The sequence below is a fragment of the Hyposmocoma kahamanoa genome, unplaced genomic scaffold, assembly GCF_003589595.1.
Source record: "Hyposmocoma kahamanoa isolate Upper Pololo Valley unplaced genomic scaffold, ASM358959v1 226, whole genome shotgun sequence".
In the NCBI taxonomy this organism is placed as follows: domain Eukaryota; kingdom Metazoa; phylum Arthropoda; class Insecta; order Lepidoptera; family Cosmopterigidae; genus Hyposmocoma; species Hyposmocoma kahamanoa.
Window position 1 is genome coordinate 172315 of NW_020653745.1, and position 19996 is coordinate 192310.

General features: G+C 37.8%; 1 long non-coding RNA gene across 1 annotated transcript; it reads left to right on the forward strand.

The window, feature by feature from the left end:
- Positions 1 to 965: 965 nt before the first annotated feature.
- LOC113228331 lies at positions 966 to 3260 on the forward strand. Its single transcript, XR_003310296.1, has 3 exons — positions 966 to 1065; positions 2622 to 2855; positions 2930 to 3260. It is a non-coding gene; the product is annotated as an uncharacterized LOC113228331 (long non-coding RNA).
- Positions 3261 to 19996: the final 16736 nt, after the last annotated feature.

The following is a 19996-nucleotide window of genomic DNA, read 5'->3' on the forward strand; positions in this document are numbered from 1 at the left end:
GACAGTGAGACGTGACTCAGGAAGTGGCGGTGAAGTTGCCTGAAACATCCTTGTTCACTCGTGAATTGTTAGTTAATTTATTAATGTATAATTTCGCATGAGTGATAGAGTTAAAAATCGTGACAATTGTAAGTCCAGCTACCTTGCCTATGAAATAAAAATATTAAAGAAAATAATAAATATTTTAAGAAATAATAGGAAGATATAATAAGAAATAATAAATATTTGAAGTTCCAGAAACCCATAGTACATTTTAACACCGGGGTGCTGTGCGAGAATCTCCTAAATTTAGTGTCGTTATCCATTCAGTTTTGTACTAAAGACTACTGCTGTAATGTGTATGTTATTCTATTCTAGTTCCTTAAAGGAAAATAGAACATAAAACTCGAATGGAAATAATAAAAATAGTGCAGTAATTGAACAGCGGAGCTCCTGATGCCGCGACGCTCACTCTACACTTGCCGACTGTTGCAATTTGCCACATTGCATTGTTCATTTACTCATCTTTTTTCCTTCAATAAAATTATTTCATTGAATCGTTGAGCTGCATATTGTCCAAAGCGTAAGTTAGGAAACTGATGAAATTGAAAGAGTGAAATTCTACATTTATCAGCAGCAATCTGAAAGAATTTTAAAACAAACATTTTAAGCTATCGCGCGTCTGCCGTTCCCCACTACTTTTACGGATAATGCATGTACACGTTTGTGTTCGCACCTACCACGACGTGAATTCTTGCTGATTTACGGAATTTGTCTGTTTCGACCCTTTGCCCCGCAGCGCCGCTCTGCGCGCAGAGCACACGCTGCAAATTCCCGCTTTTGAATTCGCGGAGGTTGTTAATTAATGTAACTGTGTAGTGTGTGCACTTTCGCGCGCCCGCAGTGTACGCTTTCTTTGAGTCGGTATAAAGGCGTCACTTCTCGCTTCCTAATTGCATTTCGCCGACTGTCTCTCGTAGATTACTTCTGTTGCAATTTACACAAGGGTCCAATGTAATCTGACCTCTCCGCCCCCTGAAGTTCCGCCGATTGAGCTCCAGGTGGATTATTACAGCTGTAACAAAGGTCTGTGTTAATTGGTTCGCGTTGAGACCATCTTGATCACCTTGTTAAATTGTTGAACTCGGACATTAATTCTATCCGGTTTGATAAAATGTAAATTTATTCTTCTCGATTATTGACATGATTCACAACGTCACAACCATACATAATTGAGGCATTATTCAATTTGATTGTTTTAAATCTCTCTATAAAAGCGAACTTAAGTGAAAATAAATTGATAAGAAACGTCTCCAGTACGTAACTAACTTGACGGAGCCAGTTTTATTGGCCTTTGATGACGCTCTCAACATTTCTTTGAAGTGAGTCGATTGAAATAACGTCGTAACGAAAAAAGTTGGTTCTCTGTGCTGTTTTATTAAATTCCGAGTAAGTTGCCGCAAAGAGCCCAATATTGTCATGATCCAAATAAAACCTAATTTAATCGTATCAGGTCGGTGACGCAAAATTTGTATCGTAATTTTTGCAAATAAAAATATTGAGAAGCTGGTGGGAATCATTTCATTGGAATGTATTCCCATTTCTGTTCACGAGGAGGAACGTGGTGCGAGAAGAGGGCGGGGTGAACGGGGATCATATATGACGTCATTACGTTGTTTTTTACGGGCTGAACGAGCTCGTCATTAGGCATGTAAACACTTGCAGATTACCGTCCCCCGGCCGTCGCCGTTACACAAAAGCTAAAAGGGCCGTCGATGTTTTCTTTTCCATTTGAATTTTTAACTTAGCTAAACATAAAGCTGTGTTTAAGCAACGTAAATTTCATGACTTTTAAATGAATAGCGCTAAGCATATCTAGGGTAAGAATACATGTTTTTTAAGCCTTTGACAATAGCAAGTGTACATTTGCCCTAGTATGTGCGTAACAAAATACGGCGTAGGTGAATTATCATTTGGTTTATTTATTGCTATTAGTGGAGAAACAATTTTAGTATTCAGGTTCTCAGCCCAGCACTGTCATCTGACAATGCGTGATATGGGACGTGCAGCAGCAACTGCATTGTGGGTAATTAGTACTTGCTCGTAACAATTGCGTCTCACTTACGGTATGTCTACTCTGATCGCGTGATGGGTTGGTACTGGAAATTGATAACCTTCAATGTGTATTGTGTACTAGAACAAAAACATTATATATGTATAATGTTTTTTGCCGCATCCGATTGCGCGATCGGGACCCCAATCGCGCTATTTTCGGAAGATTTCACCATTCAACAAAAAAAAAACCGAATTTTCCGTAATCGAGAATTAAACACTCATTGAAATGTCAATATCTACGAATCCAAGTGTTTAAACGAGCGATTTCAAAAAGTGTGTAAAAGAAATATCATAAAATTTTAGTGTAAATAAACATATAATTTGTGATTTGAACGAAAGTAATTGAATTTGGTGTGTTGTTCTTAAAGATAAAACACGGAGAAGCAAGTACCTACGCATTGTTTATCCTGTTTTAATATTCTATTTAATATAATAGTATCTTTAACGCAATCAAATAGGTACGGTAACTAATAATAATTTCGAAATGTTAGCAATGGAGAGTTAATAATATGATGCTCTTATTTTAGCCACTATGGACGCGATAGGACGGCGAGCGACCGGCCAGAAAGAAGCCAGCTCCGTCTTTGCTGGAGTTCGAATCGCACAGAGATTCGGCTTGAGGGAGACTTCGCTCGGCGTTGATCGCGCATACGATCAGCACGCCTTTGGTGCGAATGTGCGGTTACTTTAAAAGTGGAAGGCGCCGCGATAGATACCAAAAAGTGGGCTAAGGTGAATCATAATGAGAGGAATAGGATATTGTGAGTGGGTTATTCGCCGTTATTGTACCAGAACTCATATCATGATAATATGCACGATTATTATTGTTATTCAGGTATGGAATGATATTTGCCAGGGTTGAGAATCGACGCCACGTCGATGGCGGCAATGACCGCGGCAGAGGCCCTTCCAACAATCCCAAAGGGCACCAACCCAAGCGCAAAGTAACTACATAACTTTAAGCGTAGGCCACACCGCGAACCAAGCTAAGCTATCTTAACTCAGCTCGCGTAGCCGGGGGCATCTATTCACTCCTCACTTCACACCGCGAACTAGACCGAGCCATCTGATATTGAATATAAAGAATATTAAGATATTGAACTAATCCAACAATCCCGCTAAGCAGTTAAATATGTCACCCTTCTGCCGCCTGTCAAGTATTTTGTTATTAGATTATTAATGTTCTTTCGATTCTACCTTCAACAAGTAGATTTGCGAATAAAGCAGTTGGCAACCCACTCCTGTGTATCATTGGCATATAAACCTAACCTGACATGGGGCAGCCGGTTTAAGTGTGAAATACTGTAAAGATATATTCAAAAAGCTTACAACACAAATAAGAAAGATTATAGGCCTACAAAATGGAAACTGTAGTATCTCCCTCTGCGCCGTTTTACTTTGATCAGAACTTAGTGAATATAACATCCGGAAATTTAAGTAACAAACCAAACAACAAAAGTATTTTATTTTACACATTCTCAGCAGGAAGGAATAAACGCTAAAGGTGTAATTTGTCACTTTGAAATGTGCTTTTGATACACTTAACACAAGCACATTTCAAATTTCAAATCACTATTTATTACAAATTGTATCAGAATTTCACAGGATAAAAAAGCGTTGTTGACTTGGCGTACAATAATATTCAAGGAAGCTAAAATAGATTCAATCATCATTATCTATTAAGATTACAAGAATTGTTCATAAATAAACACAAGAACAAAAAAGAAAACAAAAGTTACTAACATCTTCTGTAGTATCATTGCGGTCTGGTTTTGTGATGGAGACAAAAGACTTGTAGCTGTAATTACAATACAAGCACAAACAAACATTTACAATCACTTCACAAAGTCGGTATAACACAAAAGCACATAGAACATAAATGAGTAGGGATGTTCGCCGAGGAACGTACTGATGACTTCCACGCCATTAGATGGAAACGGGTTGCGCCTCTGTTGAGCCGCGTAGGTAGTCAAAACGGGATCCTGAAGGTATTTGCCAATAAATTAAGATTGTTCCGTTCTGAAGTTCTGGGTGGACCTGATTATAATTATGTAGGTAGGTACTTAAGTGAATTCTGTTATCACTATTATTATTGTCAATTAACATAGTTATAAGTACCAAAGGCCACTGGGCCCAAAGAGCCGTCTTAAAAGTGGCTACTTTTTGCCCATTCCTGTTCCCCACATCGGTATTATATAAATCTTGTGATGTTCTCACTGTCCGACAAATTTACATTTTGCATAATCTCCTTCGGCAGAATTCTTACATAACCTATATAGCCGTTAGACGCGGCCCCATTAAGACCTCCTTTGGAAAGCGTTTCACTCATTTCATATCTGTATAACAAAGTTCGCGATATATAACAACAATTGACATATTTTTTGTCGATATAACGCTCTACAGATATAATTAATTCATGGTATACAGACATTTTTGACATATTTTTGCACGATACAGAGGTCATTGGGTATAATAGACGATCGATATAACAACTTTCAATCTTATATACCGATGATATAATGTTCATTTTATATAAATACTTCAGATATAACATTCACTGAGTATAATGTATTATTAATATACATCCGGTGCTATGAGCCACCGGATAATTCCGGTGGTGTAAATAAAGCGAATTTGTTTGCATTTCCTAGTTAGGTCGACCTTTTAGGTCCGTTTAGGCTAAGTTAGTATATGAAATTATCCCCCCGAAGGGGTTCCCGCCTTGTCGTGGCGGGGGGGCTCTAGTAGCTGTGGTCGATTTCATCCCACGGTGAAGCTAAGAGGAACCCACGGAGCCGGCCGATGGTGGTAGGCTGGCCCGAGGAGGAGGGCGTTCCGCGCGGGGCTCGTCTGGTCAGCGGGACCGTGCGGATGCGCGTTGGGAGGAGGGTCGCGGGGGGAGAGACGTATCGGTGTGTCGTTGCCGCTCGTCCTGTCCTCCGCGACCCTGGCGGGGCTGCACCGCTTTCGACGATGCAGTGGCGGCGGGGCCGCGGGGGAAGAGACGTGTTGGTGTGTCGTTGCCGCTCGTCCTATCCTCCGCGTCCGAATGTGGGCGGTTGGCCCGTGGTGAGCACTCCAAGGGACTCTCTTCGGAGAGTCCGCGCGGAAGCGCGTTAGGTGTTGCGGCGGAGCCTGTCATCAGATCCGCCGCGAGGGCTGGGGGAGGAGCCACTGAACTTCACAGTTGAGTGGATGATGTCCTGGCCCCCCATGGCCCCTGGGTAGCGGACTCGGGGGAGTTCGTTGCCCAGCATAAAGGGGCCCGGGATGGAAGGCTCGTCTGGTGTTCGGCGAGCCTCACATTCGGAGTGAGTTGGGGGACCGATGTGTCTCCCTTCTCGGAAAGGGGCTGCGCAGGGCGCGGCCAGCCGCTGGTTGGGGCGCGGACGAGTGCAACAGCGTACCCGTACCCCCACCTACAGCGGAGAGGAGGAACACTCCGGGGGTTTAGTGCGGTCGGGCTGCTCCCCTTCAGGGTTCAGCCCAGTCCCACATAACCCCGGCTCTGCCCCCGCGGGGCCGGAGTATCTGTAAGCAGATTCCCCCAGATAAAAAAAAAGTATATGCAATTAAATATTCTATTTAAAGTTTTAATAAATATATTTTTTAACACAAAAAGCACTTAAAGCTAACAAAAACAATTATATTTTGCGATTGTGCATTAACTGAAAAAAATTCTTATCAACATAATATAGGATGCGTCAACTATTCTTAAAACGAAATATAAATAAATAAATAAATAAATAAATAAATAAATAACGCACACACTCAACATATGATGTTATATTATTTAATACATTACACTGGTACTTCTTATACCATTTGTTCTTTATGTCACTTAATCATAATATCTAATGTTTGTTATACTGAAATTTATACATTGAAATTATGCCTTTTCTTAATATATTTTATTATGAAAACTAACGCGGTTATCACATTTTATAATATAAAAGTAACATAAATCTCACACAGCTGCGACAATTGCTTCGCCGACCAAAGGACAGAGACCCTCTGGGGGTCCCCGGTATCTATAGGTTCCCTGTGATTGCGGCAAGTGTTACGTCGGCGAAACGAGACAGAACGTGGCTGCTAGGCTAGCTGAGCATATCCGATTCATGAAAAACCAAGATGTCAATGGATCTACGATGACAGACCACTTTCTGAGCTCCGGTACTGGTCCACTACATTCGTTTTCGTAAAGCTAAGGTTTTAGCGCGGGAGAAGTATTTTGTGCCCCGCATAATCCGAGAGGCGTGACGACGTGATGAGCTCTGGACTGTTCCCGACAACAATCCTGCGGACAGTAGTAGCGAAGAAGAGTTCCAGGATGCTCTGACGCAACGTATCAGCCCCCCGAATTCCCCACTGTGGACTGCGTTATCGGCGTGTGCGCAGAGAGCCGCAGCGCGCGGTGCTTCAGTGACGCGGTCGCGAACGTTGCACTCAACCCTGAAAAAGACCATCGATTACGGTCGAAACTAGTCGAACCGCTTGCGACAAAAACGCGAGTAAGTCCCGTTACTTTTGTATTATAATTCTTGATATATCGTTTGTTGTTTATATACAGTGAGTGATTATATCCTTTGAAATTATTTCAAGAAAGAAAAAGAAGAATTTCAAAAAAGAAAACGAAAGAAGAAAAAAAAGAAGGATCTTCTGGCTCTTCTACCATTAATTGATAGTGAACGTCATGATTTTTATCTACCAACTGCCAGAATGGTAAAAGCCGATGAAGACTCATATTTAAACGATTATAATTATTTCAACGACAACTGTACAGAACATATAATATTCATTTCATTTCATTTTCATATTTTTATACAATTTCGTTATTTTTACGCATAGTTGTTTCCATACTCATTTTTTATTTGCTTGAACAAGTAGCACTATTTCTTTGTTTGTGATAAAGATGAGTGTCATAAGTATTGTTACAGCCATAGAACAGCCGTAGCTAAAGGAATAAGTCGTTTTTTGTTTTAATATTTATTATCATAAGTCGTGTTGTACTCCGATCCATGTGATGGAGTACGAAATGTGCCTTCCACCTCGGTGAGGAGGTTATGGCTCGCTTTCCGTTATTGGTTAACAATTCATTCCCGTTCGGATTCTTCTTTTGAGGGATCTGTACCTACTGAAGCTTTCCGACTTACGTCAGAATAGTTATTGGCATAATAAAAAGAAACCATTACTGGTAGAATCATGTACAAAATTTAAAGAACATGCTGTATATCAAAGTAACATTTAAACTATGTATTCTTTAGGCATATGGATATCTTTCATTGATACGAACTCTTGTATCAAACCTTGCATTGATAAACTTACTGTAACCCAACATAAAACTCGCGCATGTAACATAAGACAAATTGTTCTGAATGAGCTGGGTAACAAATATCATGATTTCTACACAATATTCACAGATAGTTCTAAGGCAGACAAAGGCGTTGGCGCTGACTTCTTTGACCCACAGGAGAATGTATCAATGAAATTTAAACTTTAATAAAGCTAGTATCATGAGGGCGGAATTGTCAGCTATCACGGAAGCATTATCTTAAGCTAAGTCCATATAGAGAGATAAGATTCTAATTGCCACAGAGTCTAGAAGTGCGCTACAACACTTGGTCAAATGTAATTTAAATTTAAATTTAGTAAAGGTATAACAAATAGCATATGAAGCACTGAAACTGATATATGAACTCAGTATAAAAAATCGTGCGATCATTTTGCAATGGATTCCATCACACGTAGGTATATTAGGTAACGAGGAGGCGGATAAACTTGCTAACGAAGCTATATCTGATGGTGTGATGATGCTACTGAATTTATTCCTCTAGCTAGAGATGTTAGTCTAAATATTTGGGATAAAGACTACGAGGAAATTTCACTAGCAAGAGGCTTTTGGTTTAGAACGATACAACTGCGAACCTTCTCGAAAGCCGTGGTTTGACGGTGCGGGTCTCTCCAGGGAATCTCTTGTTTCACTAAATAAATTTTATCGCTTAATAGGTATCAAAGCCTCACCCCTCTGCGATTATTGCAAAGCAATAGAAGACCTAATACATCTGTTAGTGGAGTGTGAGGAGATTGGGCGTAATGGAGACATAAATATTATTTTGGGAAACCCTTTACAGAAAATAGCCAAAAAGAGTTATACTTACGTAACCTATTGCATCAAATCTAAAAATGCCCCTAACTGACCACACAATTGGAGATTCCCTATGAGGCCTATAAACACAATGTAGTACAGTGATAGAGGCCTTATTAAAAATTAGAAAAAAAAGTCCTGTTGTAACTTTACGCTCTTTGTTAAGAAGGACACAACTCGAAAAAATCTTTTAAAAAAGTTTTGAAATTATGACTGGATATTTAACCAATACTCCTCAAACAAAATCTTAGACGTATACCTAAAACTAGAAATCATAAAAAATGCTAATAATAAATGCGAACAACCAACAATCAATAAAAGTATGGTTTTTTGTCTCTCCTGAAAAGTGTCGATTTTTAGTTATTCCCTTTTTCACTGGAGGCACTGAATTATTAATTAAATTTGTTTTTCTGAGTGTTTGATTTGTGTATTAATAATTATAACAAACTAGTGGAGTAATTTCACATAAAAATAATTGAATATCAAATTCAATAAAAATTTAAACACAGTATTTGTTTGTTTATTTCCCTCACCGTTTTTGTTTTTATCACAGTATGTGTTTGATATGAATGTGAATTAAATTATGTATGTTCTATGTGATTTTGTGTCATACTATGTGAAGCGATTGTAAGTGTTTGTTTCTTTTTGTATTTGTATTGAATAAACGTGTCATCAGAGATAGATGATCTGTCAAATAAATGATGATTATTGTTATTGTTATTGCTCTTGATATTGCTATTGCTATTGCTATTGCTATTCCTATTCCTATTGCTATTGCTATTGCTATTCCTATTGCTATTGCTATTTCTATTCCTATTGCTATTGCTATTGCTATTGCTATTGTTATTATTATTATTATGAACACATACTCATAGAGAAAAAAACAATATTTTGTACTGGTCGTACCTATCTTCAACTGTTTGCGTATAAGACAGGAAGATTCACACATGATGACGAAAGCTTCAAAAGCGAATACAATTATGTTACTCGCATTGAATTGAAAACCTTTGTCACAAATAAATGGAAACATTTTTTTGTGCGTAGCTGGCTGGTTGTCAACGGCAGGCGTCCGCGACCGTCACGGCGGCGGTGTCAGGCGGAAGCCGCCTGCTCGCGAAGCCGGACAGATTTATTCCGCCCACACCGCGAAATGCAACGATGAGTTGATCGTTTGTCTTCTGCACACTCCCTGGAATGACGTCACTCATTGTCATTTCAGCTATTTATTGCTAGCATGAAAGGGCTACCTTTCATGCACAGTAATGGCGTTGACTGTAAAACTAAATCTTCGATGACGTCTGGAGCATCCCGTTTACTATAATTAAGGATCTTAAAAAATCTATTACGGGCTCTAAAGTGCGAATTCTAAGCGCGTTCTTTATAGTTGCCGCCTACTGCTCCTCCATGGAGAAGTATCATTGTTGATACGTACTGACAAAATGAAAAGATTTCCACGCACACATTTATGGACATTACACATGAATATTTAAGATGTGCATACTAAGACAATACGGTGAGTACCGACGTGTTTGTCTGAGGTGATGTAACACCGTACGTGTCAGTGCCCCGTGCCCAGTGGCTGGCGGGGGCCAGCGAGTACGTTTTATGGGTGTGTATTTGGTTTTCGCGCTGGAACATTCTGACAGTAAAATTTAGTTTTCCCCTAATTTTTGGTTCTAATGGCCTTAATTTTTTAGTAATTCAATAAATCAATAATGTGTAATAGGTGTGCAATAGGTTTCTTTAATAAATAATAATGAAACGTGCTTTTATACTTTAAATTAGGTTAGTTGGGGAGGTATTTTATTATGTAGGTGCTATAATTTACTTGATTATGGCTTAAATTTGTTGAGTTTATTTGAAAAATCCTCAAATTCTTAATGTCGTTATGTGTCAGCAAATTATAATAAAATCTCCCTCCTTTGTATTGATGGAGAAAGTACGTACCTAATATTTTAAAAGAAACAACAGAAAAATTATATTATTAAGGAGCCACATCCCACATCCGAAATTTATGAGGTTGGATGGCTCGATGTATTTTAAAAATGTTGTACATATTATTTTACAACTTATACACTATTATTTTAGTATAAAATATGTACAATTTATAATATATGTGTGATTAATTAATATTTCGAGCAAAAAACGATTTATTATAATTTATGTATTGAGTATACGCGGTCACGGGTTAAAGTGCCTTGTCTGTTTTAACACGGAATACTTTCAGTCAACTTGTTCAATTGACAATTGAAATATTCCAGCGTAGCACAAGTAATTATAGTTGTAGCGATGATACTATTTACACCTAAACATGAATGGTCTTACTCACAAATAACGACAATTGAACAGTTTGCGAGGGCAGAAGACCACGTGACCTGCGAAGAGCCCGATATGTTGGATTGTTTGTCTAGAAAACAAATAAATATTTACGATTTACATCCGAACAAATAGTTTCATTTTCAAGCTTATAAAATATTTATTGTCCACGGTAAAACCAAAACGAAAACGTTGCCAACTGCTATCGCGCTAAATATTTAAACGTTTTAACCACTTAAGAAACGTTGGACGAACGTGAGACGCATGTACCTTTGACAAGCTAACGTTTCTGTTGTAGTTAATGGAGAGTAACATTTCACCACGTTTATCGTTTATTAACATGTGGCACGACTATTTAAATGTTTTGGCAACGCTTGTGGTGAATGTGGCCCAAGAACGGGCTTTAAGTAAAATAAAAACATAGAAAGGCGATTAAATTTAACATATTGGAGGAGAGCTTTCGCAAACGATACCGTTTGTCTCCGGAATTATATTCAGCATTGGTGGAAGAATAGTTCTTCCTACATATTCCCGTTAAAGGACGGTCTGGTGGATTGGATGTGGGGACAAAGGTAAGGGTTAAGTAGACACAAGAATCCGATAGTTCTCTGTTTTGCAAAATAACAAAATTTCTATACTAATAATAGCTCTATTGTTTTTAACTAAAGGGTCCTACCAAACCTCCATTAGCGACAGTGCTTATCACCTACTTTCCCAAGCCAGTGTCAGTAGGGCACAAGTGGTAGTTGCTTTAAATAAAGCAGTTATTATGAATAAATATGCAGCCTTCCTCAAAGGCGTGCCGAAAGGGGTGGTATTAAAAAAAGGTGAGAAAATAAGCTTTACAACGTACATCATCTTTGTTAGTTCTTGTATATAATAAAAATGCCAGATATAAAATATGTATAGTTGTATAAAATACATTAAAAGGTTAGAATTTATTTATTTTAACACTTGCTTTTATACAATATCGTCGTAGTTTTTGTACAATATGGTCGTTGATCTGTTCAGACTCTGGTATGAATACCAAACTAATTGTGTAAGATGGGGCGACACTACTTATTTGTTCTCTGTCTACTTATTATGTGAACTCTGGAGTAGATTTTCGAAACGCGTGATGAGCACCATTAGAGTGCAGTATAATGATGCGTATCGCATTCTGATCAACCAGCCGAGATACTGCAGCGCATCGAATATGTTCGCCGAGGCCGGAGTTCCTGATATTTTTGCAATAATAAGGTCTCGCGTCGCCAGCTTTTGGAGCCGTCTCCGTGCGTCTGACAACAGGAATCTTCGTACTCTCTGTGAGTCTCTGATTTCTGTACATCGTGATGGAACTAAGAAATGGCAGGCTTATCTTATAAGCGCATTGTATTATATTTTATTTTTATTGTGCGACTATTATTTTATTTTATTGCTTTTGCTTTTGTTTTTATATATAATTGTAATTAGTATTCAATGTGTGTACCTGTCACTAAAGAATTATTATTATTATTATTAATACATAGGGCGCACTATAAGTTTCCCGAACTGGCCACTTACATAAACAATATTAAAAAGTAATTACAACATTTGAAAATGGAACTCTTTGACTGTAGAATACAGTTTGTTTCATCTGACGTCACTTGTTTTTACATTGTGGCGTAATTTTAGAAGTTCGTTGTCTACATCACCATGGATTTAACTCGTGAAAATGTTCGTAGTATGATTTTCTACGACTCTAAGTGTAATTTAATAGCTCAGCGGAGCTTCGCTCGGCCTCAAACTGCTTTTGGCGATGAAGCACCATGCAAGACGATTATTTAAAGCTGGTTTGCAGAATTCAAACGCGGTCGTGTGAATCTCAGTGACGAATTTCGTGATGGTCGCCCGTCCACTGATGAGAACAACAAAAACATCGATGCTGTGCGCCGTATGATCAAAACAGATAGGCATGTGACATACTATAAGATTCGGGCATCTTTAGGCATAGGCATGAGTCAAATAAAAATATTCTATGAAATTGGAATTAGTATTATAAGTTTTCATAGTATATACAAACGAGACCTATTCTTATGAATACCTACTGTTGCTCACTCGTTGAATTTAGTCTCTCTATGGAAAGTTAATGTTTTCGATTTAAATATATTATCAAATTCATTTTTAATTAAACTAAATATCATGCTATATAAAGAATTTGGAACCTTCGGTATATGGGGTAGGCAATTTAAACTATTGCCGATATTATTTTGAAATCTAATGATTCTTTCTGTGGTAATCGGTCTGCAGAGAAATTGGTCTACCTTCTTGCTCATTTTACAATTAAAAGAAGCCAATTGGCCACTATGGTCTGATCTTAAGCAATTTATTATTGATTTAGACACTGCGTCTGTGTTACAAAAGATGTTATCAATACAAGTAGAAGAGGAGGCAGTGATGCGAGTTGGTTCTAAGAAAAAATTAATCAAGTTAAAACTTTTAAATAAAATTAATGTTTCTTACAGAAGTAGAACAGTTTTCCAACAGGTTTACATTGAAATCTCCACATATTACTACGTTTTCTTTGGTTGGAAAAATCCGCTTTAAACTGTCATCCATAATTCATTCAAACTCGTTAAAATTATCAGAGGGGGGCCTGTATACATTTAAGACGACAAACTGATTCACTTCCACAGATGAAATCTCAATAATTCGTTCAGTAGAAAGATTAGTGATATCTTTAAGCTCTTTAAATTTTAAGTTACGTTTAATAATAATCATGGATCCGCCTCTACTTAAGCTCTTTCTTATGAACGAACTGACTATTACATAATTTTCTATATGGTTAATTGCTTCGTAGTCTTTCAGCCAGTGTTCTGTAACACAAATAACGTCAACGGAAATATCGTGCAAAAAAAGACTTATTTCTAATGTTTTGCCAGAAAAGCCTTGAATATTTTGATGTACTACATGGAAACGATTAGACTTTTCTGTTGTCGTGTTTTGCAGTTTAAATTATGGTTAGTAATAAGTATACTGTTGCTACTTAGAGTAGGAGCATTGTCATGGGACTGTGTTATATCTTCTATAACAGCGTCCTTAATATTAAAAGATTGCAAACTAGCTATATGTCTCAGGTAACTTATGGGTAAAAGTAAATTATCCTCAAAAAGTTTGAAGTTCCTTACGAAATTATTAATGTCTTTTATAGTAAATTATGAATTTTCAAAAAGTGCTCACTCAACAAGTGGTTCACCTAAGCTCTTCAGTCGTACTCGCGCCTCCTCATTACGTGAATTACCCAACAACCAAGACGCGACTGTCGACATCATCTCGCAACCAAAAGATACCATGTCACAGCCCCCTGATTGGCAACGTGTTTCGTTATCAAAAAAGCGGAAACGTGTTGAAACATCACCTCCAAGTGATGTAACACACCCACCACAAATAGGCTCGAAGGTTTACCATTAGATTCCGATGACAATACACTTGCAGTCCCTCCAACTAACAAACCTCCTCCCATCATTTTGTATGGAATAGGGGAAGTAAATAAACTAACAAATCTAATTGAAACAGTGTCCAATAGGTGTCACTTCATGCTAAAATTAGTCAACAAAAACTTGTTACGTATTTTTGTTGATTCCGCAGAAAAGTATAACAAAATCATCAGTCTAATATGGGAAAATGATCTTATAAGATTTACCTTCACAAGAAAAGATACTAAATGTTATAGATTTGTTATTAAAAATCTTCACCATACTACTCCACATAGTGCTTTTATCGAGGAAGTTGAAGCAACTGGTAACAAAGTGAGAGGTGAAATAATAAATGCACACTACGCTACGGCAAGGAATGCACTAAGTAGGCATTTTTTTGAGTCATAGTGAGTAATTTCTTCGTTTTTTTTTCCCTTTTCTTTGTATGTCATAGATTTAATTGTGCACCGTGTGTTTGTTAAGGTTCATATTATTGTGTTGTTGTTTGTGAGGACCTATAATTGGCCTTCAGTTTTTACTGTTAACGACTAATTTACTTTAAAGCTGTTGGTCTTCCTAAGATAAAATAAATAAAAATAAATAAAATAAATAAATAAATAAATAAACACTACGAGCCAGAAAAGATACCAATGTCCACATTCTTCGTAAATCTCGAACCAAGTGTAAATAATATAAATGTTAAAAAGATCAAGTATATTTTCAACCAAATTGTTAAAATCGAAGACCCTCGTAAAACAAATACAACTCAATGCCATCGATGTCAACAGTATGGACACTCCAAGAATAATTGTATGAGACCTTTCGGGCATGTTAAGTGCAGCGAAGCGCACAAAACCTCCGATTGTCCCAAAAAAGACAGAAACTCCCCTGCAAGGTACGCTTTATGCTATCTCAACCATCCTGCCAATTACAAAGGATGTGAAGTCTACCAGAAAATACAAGCAAGACGTAATAAGACTACTGCAAATAACGCACTAAAACAGACTTCTTCTAACTTAACATCTGCGTTACAAAAACAGTCCGTGTTATGCAATCCGACATCGACCTTATCATCACAACAACCACCTCGAGGACCACATTGTTTAACTTACCTACATCAAGCCCAATATCATATGCTGATATGGTTAAAAAGCCCATTGAAAATCAACAAACCAGCAGTGCTGTTGAAATTATGCTTCTGAAGCAAAGTGAAAAATCGGATACACTAATTCAACAAATAAGTACCCTTGTTAGCCTTATTACCGCCCTGATTGCTAAAATATCACCATGACTTCTCTACGCATAGCAACGTGGAACATCAATGGACTTGCATCCAACACATGTGAACTAGAAACGTACACTGTTCGTAACAGACTCGATATTGTCCTCATCTCAGACATTATATACATGCAAGCTCTAAAACAGCGATAAACATCAATAATTACTGCACCTACGTTACTCCTCACCCTGATGGAAAGGCTCACACTGGGACAGCCGTGGTGGTCAGAAAATGTATTAAACATCACCTACTAGAACCTTATGTAACGGAACATTTGCAAGCTACTTCAATCAAATTAATGCATAAAGCTGGCATAATAACTTTATCAGCAGTCCACCTAGGTACAAAATAAATGAAGTAATGTTCTCATACTACTTTACTACACTCGGGCAACGCTTTATCGCAGATGGTGATTCGAACGCCAAACATACCTACTGGGGCTCCCGACTGACTGTAACGAGAGGTAACTAAAGCGGAGCATTAACATCAATCGCCTCCGTTCAATATTGTCCGGAGAACCAACGTACTGGCCCATCGATGCCCAAAAACACCCGATCTGTTAGACTTTTTCATCACAAAAAACATTTTTCATCTCTACACTACAATCGAATGAAGTCTAGATAGGTCGTCCGATTACACACCTATCATTCGTTAGTACCATTACAGAGTAGGCAGAGGCTTTTGCGGTACACCTACAATCTGTTTTCCAACCAAACGACTGCTCTGAAAATGATGATTTGGAATTTGACAACATTCTTGCTTTCGACCTACGACTGTGCTTCCCCTTAAAGCCAACATCACCAAAAGAATTTTTTGCGGAAATAACTGGGATGACAAACAACAAATCTCCTGGTTTCGTCTCTATTTCCCCGGAATTACTCTAAGAAATCCCCAGAAAGTGCTTGGTGTTCTTAACTACACTGTTTAACGTCACATTGAGAATTGGTCATTTTCCAAAGCCTGGAAGGTATCACAAGTAATAATGATACACAAGTACCGGAAACCAGCCCATGAATGCGCGTCTTATCGTCCGATCAGCCATACACCTGTGTTGTCAAAGTTGTGGGAAAAAATCTTTCTATCGAGGTAATCAAAGCAAGTACTACTAAATCGCAGCATATACCTTCGCCCTGAGAAGAGGCGACTGTCCACCTGTGAAACTCGGAGCAGATAGCCTACCTCAAACCTCATGCGTTAAGTACGTAGGCTTTCACCTTGACCACCGTTTGACTTGGAAGGTACATATAAAGTACAAAAGAGAGAAACTCAATAATAGATTCAGAAACTTGTTATAGCTTCTGGGTAAGCAGTCCGCCCTCTCTTTTAGTAACAAGCTCATGGTGTACTGTGCCATAGCTTCAAATCGCAAATCGTGTTATAAATTTTCGAATACGGAAATTTTATCGGTTTTTTACGTAGTCAAGGTATGTCTCTTAACGTATCGTATGCGGTGTAGTTTTGAATGGTTGAACCTTTCCAAAGTAGCGCGATTGGCCTCCTGCTATATTTTTTTCAGTAGTAGTTTCAGTTTCAAAATTGTCAATAAATTTTAGACATAAATTTTCCCATGCCTTTTTTTATCCAGTCGATTGGAATAACTGGCGGAACTACAATCCCATATTGCAGGGTGTTGTTCTACATTCTCTGTAAATTCTTCAATTCGATTTTCATCCATCGTGGTTAATTTGAAAAATTAACATGTACACCTCACTAACCGCGATTGCAACCGAGCGTGACTGAAGCGCGAATATCGCGCGGCCGCCGCGCGGTTATTGTGCTTCTAGAAATTGTATAAAAAGTGACAGTCGCGCGGCCGCCGCGTGTCTTGTGTGCCTAACAGCTGCTAATTTGAACGCGCCCTAAGATTTATACGATTTAAAGTTACTGTTATAACATTATTACCTGTTATTATAGGCGTGTCGCTTACCATCAGGTTTGTATGTCCCGTTACTTGATATTAAATAAAAAAACAAAACACATAGTTCGTTGTTTTGACACAATGTTTTTCGTATATTTCTCCCTTCCTGAAGATGATGGTTGATTTGTAATGGTACAAAGGAGGTGATAATTGATTTCTCACTGGTGTTTTCCTATTTTATTTCTTATTATATATTTATAATCTAATTCAGGAAAAAAAACTGTTTCAAATTAATTTTTTTTTATTAAATTAACTTTTTAATGATATTAATGATGGGACGATAAAAGAATAACAAAAAATATTATATTTCCGTGAGTGATAGTGAGCACATTGCCGCAGCCGCCACCGCCTTCGAGTGCTAACAACCGTCCGCGTTGCGAGCGTCAACTTACATATCAGGTAGTGGAAGAAACATTTTTATTTTTGTGATAGTTATCTTCAAAAAGGTTTCATCATTTGTGGAGATATTATAAAATTAATTAAAATAAATACCAGTAATTAAACACGGGCATACTTATAATAAAAATCATAGACGTATCACAATCTGCCTCCTATCATTTCTGCCTCCTAAGATACAGTCTTTGATTAGTTTAGGAGGCAGAATCTCTAAATTTGGTACGCCTTATTTTATATTTTGTGCTACGTTATATCTATACCAATAAAATTTTGTTAAATAAATAATAAAATTGCTGCTCTGTACTAATTATAAGGCAAAAGTGTTAATAAAGATATTATTATTATTATTATTATTATCTCCACGTGTCACAATGCGTCTTTTCCAATTAAAGTAAACTCGCTAGCAATGTTCAGTCAACGTATAATAATATCGTTGGAACGTTTGCGATCGCTCAATTCATCGGCGCGAGCTTCAAAGCGCCGGCACATTTGCGTTCATTCTACTGCACAGCTCGTCGATTGTTGTTCGCTTCATGCATCTGTTTACGATTGGAATCAGCAACACCGACTGAAGTGTAATTTGGATTTCGACGATTCACTATTGCAGTCTACAACGTGTTTGTGATATAGAAATACCATTACTTCCTTAGGTGTAAATTCGTTTACGGCATTTGAATATTTATCATTATTTTCAGTTTCGGTTCGGAGAAATGATAATCGCTAATACTTGTATTAATGGGTAGAGTTCGGCAATGTCGTGTGGGAGTGGGTGGTGGGTACGGCAGAAAAAGCACGAGAATAGAATTAATGTAATAGAATTGGACAATAAAGGTCTGTTGGAAAGTGGTTGGGCCATGTGGTGCAGATAGATAAAAGAGATACATAGAACGAATGCAGAAAGCAATATTGGAAGAAGACGGCTACGAAGAACGTTCTCAGATCACGTCGATATATTCCAAAAAAATTTAGAAAAGAATTTGCGGTATAGTGAGAAGAATAAATAATAAATATTAGCAACATCACATAGGTTGCTTTGATCCCAAAGTAAGCAGCTAAAGCACTTCTGTTATGGAAATTAGAAACATCGACGGTACCATAAACACCCAGACCCGAGATAATATGGAAAAGTTAGTTTTCTACACTGACCCGGCCGGAGATCGAACCCGGGACCTCGGAGATGGCGACACCATGAAAACGTGCAAATCACTCGACCACGGAGTCCGTTTTTGTGAAAAAGGGAATATGGAATGTTTACTAGATCGTGCAAAATGGCGATAAACAGGCTCTTCTTATTGCAATGGAAATTCAAAAGCGTATATATATGTAACCGTATGTGTAAGTAATAAAATTCGATGGAGTGGTTGCTGCAAAATAATGTATACTGTCCACTACTGAAACCACAACGTGGAAAATCAGTGTTGATTGGTCCTGAACACGCTGAACAGCTTCATCGAGTCGTGACAAATACTTAAACAGATTTCATATGAAGAAAGCTAACGACATAATATCCAATATATTAAATACACATCCGATTTACTGAATTAATTTGCTTTAAGTACATTTATACTTATTTGGAAGGCATTATCGGAAATTGATATGATTCATCCATATTATGGATACTTAAACGTCGTTCACTTAGACCGAATCGATTGCCTCAAGAAAAGCAATGCAATCAAGAAAAGAAGCAGCTTCCTTCGCATTGCAGTGGCGAGGGCCCGATCAGCTTGCGACTTCACGGTGGAAGCTCGTTTCTCCGACGCCAAAGGCTGCTTGAATAGCTTAATCCATTTTTATCTAAAAGATGATCATTGATTACTGGACTACTTTATACGTAGTGCGAATATCGATATTAGTAGCCACTCATTTAGATTCTCTTCACTTTTATAAAGTTGGCAACTTTGCACACGTCCCACGTAGCCAATGAATTCCCAAAAATACTCATTGTAGTATTTTCTCACTCTACTTTTCATTCCAAAACGGCAAACAACGACAATTTCGTGAAGTTTTATACTGTTTGCAGAACTAAATGCAGTACACCGTGCGAACGAAGCTGCGGATTTCGTCTTTAAGTTTCTAATATAATAACAATAATTTGTAATTTGGAAATACATTTAAAAAATTTCGCTGTTAGAATAAATGTTATTTTACCGAGTACAAAATCTAATTTAAGGACGTCATGTTGAAGTCTACAAGATTAAGGTCTATTTTACTGTCTCCGTGGCCGAACCGTTATCGTGCTGGTGTGTATTTTTGTGTAATTTGTGGTTGTCTGTGTACGTGTCCATGGCAACCGCGATACAGAATTTTCGTAGTGCGGGGCTATGCGTTTTTGCGTTATTATTATTATTTTGCAAAATTGTTCAAAATAATCGTAAAAGATATAAAATACGTGCGTATAAGAATAAACACTCAAT